The following is a 6,000-nucleotide window of genomic DNA, read 5'->3' as shown; positions in this document are numbered from 1 at the left end:
CAAAAAGGCCAGATGTGACATCACGGACGTGAAAAAACAAAGACCGGATGTGGCGTCCCGGACGTGACGTTTGGGTGAACCTAACGCTTGCGCTGCGTTCACCGGGTGAACGCAGACACTTTCTAGGACAAAACTGGTGGCTCTAAGTGCCTATCGACTGCAGGGTCCCATAAAACTGGAAGAATGCAAACATTATACTAATCCACAAAAAGAGAGACGTTAAAGAATTGAAAAAGTACAGGCCCGTTAGCTTACTCCCAGTATTATATAAAACATTTACCAATATAACCTCCAATAGAATAAGGGCAACAGTGAACTTCAGTCAACCAAGGGGACAGGCTGGCTTCAGGAAGGGATACTCTACAATGGATCACATCCATGTCATTAATCACGTAATCGATAAATCCGCAGAGTACAATAAGCCTGTCCATACGGCTTTCATAGATTACGAAAAGGCATTTCATTCAGTAGAGATACCAGCAGTCATCGAGGCATCACGTAATCAAGAAGTATAGAATAGAATTTATTGATAGGAAAGACAGAGCTACCGGAGCGTTCGACAGAGCTGTCGACCGGAGCTAGTGCACAGAACGCTTACGTAAATACCTTGGAAAATATCTTCAGAAGTTCTACAGCTACCTTAACTCTACACAAGAAAAGCAGGAAGATACTTACATAAAGGAAGGGAGCCAGGGAGACGCAATCTCTGCAATGCTATTCACTACTGGGAAGGCTTAGGAGTAAGGATCGACAGCGAACATCTCAGCAACCTTATTTGCAGATGGCATTGTCCTGTTCGGAAACACTGGGGACGAGTTACAACAAATCATTGAGGACCTTAACAGAGAGAGTGTAAGAGTGGGGTTGAAGATTAATATGCAGGATGCAAATTAAAGGGGTTGGGACACCAAATTTTGAAGCTATAGAAAGCATGTTGTAGGCTGCTTCTGTATGCAAGGACACCCAGAACGAGGTGTTGGACGCTGCAAACATATCAAAATAATTTTAATTCAGCTCCAAAAAGTCATTAAAAACTCCTTCTCGTAGTCGAGACCCATCGCTAGCGCGGCAGTTACTACGTCACAGAGGAGGAACGAAAATATTGACGTCATAGCACACTAGCATAAAAACGTGACGTATGATGAGTAGCTATGAAATGTCGATTACGGAGCCTGCTAAGCCGAGCGACCGAGCATAGCCTCCTCTATGACCGAGCTAGAGGCATATATAAATCCTTTCTTAATGCAAAGAAGGGGTAAGGCGTGCTGACACGGACACAAGAGGAGAGAAGTGGACAACACGAACGCCGCACGGCGGCCCGCGAACGGCAAACTGCGTGCGGCGAGTTACCGTGCGGACGGGCCTTTACACGTTTCAGTGTAACACTAGCCGGCCGACTCCGAAAGTGACCAGGATATGCGGCGTTCGTGTTGTCCGCTTCTCTCCTCGCATAGTCGCATAGTTCGGCAGCTCGGAGCGGTCTCTCGTTCGCTTGGCCTTTCTCAGTGTGAGGGCCCGTCCACGTTACCGGCACGGAACCTCGCCGCACGCCGTTTGCAGTTCGCCGGCCCCCGTGCGCCGGTGGTTTTGCTCGCGAATGGCGAGATTTCCTTTCCGTAGAGAGGATGGGCCCGGGATCCATTTGTGCGGCAGCCGTACGGCGAAGCGGCCAATCAGCGACCGAGGTGTGGTCACTCTGGCACCGACGGCAGCTTCACCACCTCTGATCGTTCGGAGCCGCCGATATCGTTGCTAGGCCTTTTCCGGTTCACTTCAAAGCTAAAGCTTACGGCGCTTCGCAATGAATCACCGACTCTCACAAGCCGCAATATTTTCTTACCGTTGTTGTCGCTCTTCGCAATAATTATAATAATCGCGACATGCACTTCGAATCGCCAGTTGTTGACCTCTGCTGGCAGAGCACGCGTATGCGCGAGCAGACGACGCAGCATAATTTTACGTCACTATTTTTTGTGGCCCACGTGACCAAGCCATGTTGCGTTTCCTCCTCTGTGACGTCATAGCATCCCCGGGAGCCCAGAAACCGAAACCGAAATCGCTCGGTATCATAACGCTATTATTAAATTATTTATCGGATATATATGAATCCCGCTCTGTGTATCGTGCTCCCTGAAGCATGACGCAACGTTTGAATCAACAAACGCATGAACGAAAATTTTGATGTCTCCACCCCTTTAAGATAACGATGCATGAAGAGCTCAATATCGCCAGTCAGCCTCTAAAGTCTGTGAAGGAGTACGTTTACCTACGTCAATTAATCACAGGGAACCCTAATCACGAGAAGGAAATTCATAGAAGAATAAAAATGGGTTGGATCGCATGCGGCAAATATTGTCAGCTCCTGACTGGAAGTTACCATTATAATTGAAAAGGAAGGTGTACAATCAGTGCGTTTTACCAGTGCTGACATATGGGCAGAGACTTGAAGACTGAGAAAGAAGCTTGAGAACAAGTTAAGGACCGCGCAAAGAGCGATGGAACGAAGATTGCTAGGTATAACGTTAAGAGACAGAAAGAGAGCGGTTTGGATCAGAGAGCAAACGGGTATAGATGATATTCTAATTGACATCAAGAGAAAAAAAAAATGGAGCTGGGTAGGTCGTGTAAAAGCGCGGCGGTTAGATAACCGTTGGACCATTAGGGATTACACAATGGGTACTAAGAGAAGGGAAACGCAGTCGAGGACGGCAGAAAACTAGGCGGAGCGATGAAATTAGGAAATTCGAGGGCGCTAGTTGGAATCTTATTTTGTTATAGCGCAAGCTTTACAAGGACAAAAGAAGGCACATCAGACACACACAGACACACACCGTTGGCGCAGGACAGGGGTAATTGGAGATCGCAGGGGGAGGCCTTCGTCCTGCTGTGGACATAAAACAGGCTGCTGCTCCTGCTGACATGAAACGCTGTCTACTTTTCTTTTTTGAACTTCATGCGAGTCGTCTGACCATAGCGTGCAATTTCATCTATGAAAGTGTGGTGATAGAGGAGGCACTGGTGGTGAACGTCTCTGCACCCGTGGTCATAGAGTTTCCTTGTATGAAACTCTGTAGAGTCAGGCTTTTTGTACCCGTTTTGTCTTGGCTTCCCCTTTCGTTTGAAAGAAATAAACATCAAATCAAATCAAACTCGATACCTTCTGCACAGTGAGCTATACAACGCTACAACCACGGAGTAGCGGTTCCCACGACCTACGCCTTGTTCAATGCTCACTTTGACACTTTCGCAACTCGGACAGTCCTGCCTAGTGATAATAAGAAAGGCTTGGCGTTCATTTATTGCCCATCTTGGGTGACAACAGTCGCGATGGAAGACAAATAAATAGCAGTACGAACGCCACTGCTGCTTTTAAAGAAAAAGTATTTAAAAAATGCTTCCGACACCGGGAATCGAACCCGGGCCTCCTGGGTGAGAGCCAGGTATCCTAACCACTAGACCATGCCGGAGATCGACATTTGTCGTATTCACGTATGTTTTTAGAAATTTATGTTGTAATATTGTAACACACTACTAATGTTAGTGTCAAGTTGCCTCATTATGACTTTATTAACACGTTTATTGTGTCCTTAGTGCTACAAACTGGCACACTTGTAAACGAGACCACGCGCCATCTCAATGCGCGCCGGAGACCGATGTGTGCGGATGTGGCGCCAACTTTGAATGCAGGTGGCCGGCACTCAAAGCAATGGAGCAATGGTCTCTGCAGTGGAAGCTGTAGTGATGTGTATGAGTGGTGATCGCCCTTATATATTTGTATAAGATGAGTTGTACGAGACAGCGTTATTTCGCACTGTATTACTAATTGAACACGAAGAATATGGCGCATGTCTCCGACTCCCTCGTCATCGTAACTTCCGCATTCGTGAAAATGTTTCACTGAAACCATTATAACTGCTCTACATGTAGTGCGCCGCCCATAGAGGCGCCACTCATGGCCACCTAGAAGGAATGACAGAAAGAAGGCGTAGGAGCAATGAATTCACCGCCGAACACCGCGATCTATCGCTGCAGCCGTTATTTGTTAAGGGTCCGTTGGGGAAATATACATATGCAAACTCCTTTATGGGCCTAAAGGGGTAACCTCGTGCGCAGCTCTTCAATGACAGAAAATTTGGCAAAATACAACGGTGCCTTAATAAAAAATTTTAGCGCTCGCAAGAAGTATTTCATGTTTTATATATATATATATATATATATATATATATATATATATATATATATATATATATATATATATATATATATATATATATATATATATATATATATATATATATATATATATATATATATATATATTCCTCTCGGATTGATGTATGTAAGAACGACCGGGTACCCGGTCTGGTGTCTTCCCTACCACGGCCGAACTGCCATTTTTTTGTAAACCCTGACGAAGATCGGTCCACCGATCGAAACTGTCGAAATTAAATACTTGTTCTGTTTACCTTGTAGCACCACTCAAGTTCTTTACGTTTGAAAGGTAGCCTGAAGAAACCCTCTTTGCCTACTATATATATATATATATATATATATATATATATATATATATATATATATATATATAGTGACGCTATTTGTCTGACATTCAACGTTTATATAATGCAGCAATACTCGTACTCTCAAACTGCCATAGTCACTATTGCCACAATCATGTATACGAGGGACGTTCCGAAAGTAAGTTTCCTCATTTGTTTTCACACGGAAACTTTATTGCCCCTCCCCTCCTCCAAAAAAGAAAAAAAAATACACCATGAGATCATAAACTACACACAATGCACTATTTTCCCACATAGTCGCAACCGACATTGATACATTTGTCGCAGCGTGCGATCAGTTTGAGAAAAAAAAAAAAAACACTCTGGTAAAACTCAGTCCCCTGAGATGCAAGCAATTGTCGCACATCCTGCATCACCTCAGCATTGTTTTGGAGGTGACGTCCCGAGAGTGCGGCTATCATTGCAGGGAACAGATGCCCATTCATGCCGGATAACAGCACGCACTTCCATTGGCGACCACGTTGTCGGCACACGTCTGTCTGCCATCGTGATTTGTACTCGGATAACCTTGCACACGCCGGTCTGCTACTATAGTCTCTTCTTCGATGCTCTGCGCATGCGTCATTCATCCTCCGCCGACGCTCCTTCCGTCGTTGAACCAGCAATGGGCGTGGATTCTTAAGGCGATTGTTTGTCTCGCCTGGTGTACCATCTTCTCTTTAACAAAAAATGACGAAATGTACTTTCGAAACGTCCCTCGTAGGATCGCCATGCGACCTATATATCGTCGTTTTCGTGGGCCGATTCCGGTGATAGTGCAGTCGAAAATGATGTGCCTCAGGGTCGACGGGGTATGTGTACCGGGTACGTGCACTGGGCCCACTGGGAGTGTATCTCTATGGTCAGTGGACATGTGTCACATGCAGGGTTTAGTTTACTTTCAATCTTATATCTTGCCATTGCAAATATTTCCTCTTATAAATATAAACATCACAGCCTAGAATATCTAAAAACCGTTTGCTACGCAGCGGTTACATTATTCATACAACCAACCTCCCCAAATCATGAATGTTTCTCATCACACAGGCGCCAACTAGAGTTGAGTCTAGACTGCCAAGTTTTAGTTTAAAGAAGCAGCGCCATGTGTTATGCTGCGTCGCATAACAAAAACATAAAAAAGGAGACCACACCGTACTGCGAGTTACTGCAAAAGAATTTGCTTCGCCTGTGCTTCACCACACGAATCAGTCGATAAGAAGTGTAAACGGCGACTTAAACCCGTACCACCACCATTCTGGGTTCGAGAAGACAGACTCCAAGCGTCCACAAGGGACCCATGGTCATCCGGAACTTCCCTCCCTCAAAGCATCTTGCGAAGCAGGTCCTCGTTCAATTCCAGTGTAGAGAGATCTCTGGAAACCGGCCGCAGAAGAACAGAACAAGGCGATGCTCACACCTGCACGTTCCCACCGCTCAGCCCGCG

At 45.5% G+C, this 6,000-nt stretch overlaps 1 non-coding gene across 1 annotated transcript; it reads right to left on the bottom strand.

Annotated features, from left to right (window-relative positions):
• Window positions 1-3,395: 3,395 nt before the first annotated feature.
• Window positions 3,396-3,467, bottom strand: TRNAE-CUC (transfer RNA glutamic acid (anticodon CUC)). Its single transcript has one exon. It is a non-coding gene; the product is annotated as a tRNA-Glu (tRNA).
• Between the last annotated feature and the right edge of the window lie 2,533 nt (window positions 3,468-6,000).

The sequence above is a fragment of the Dermacentor albipictus genome, chromosome 5, assembly GCF_038994185.2.
Source record: "Dermacentor albipictus isolate Rhodes 1998 colony chromosome 5, USDA_Dalb.pri_finalv2, whole genome shotgun sequence".
Taxonomy (NCBI): Eukaryota; Metazoa; Arthropoda; class Arachnida; order Ixodida; family Ixodidae; genus Dermacentor; species Dermacentor albipictus.
The sequence above is the reverse complement of the archived record's forward strand: the minus strand, read 5'-3'. Positions and strand labels throughout refer to the sequence as shown.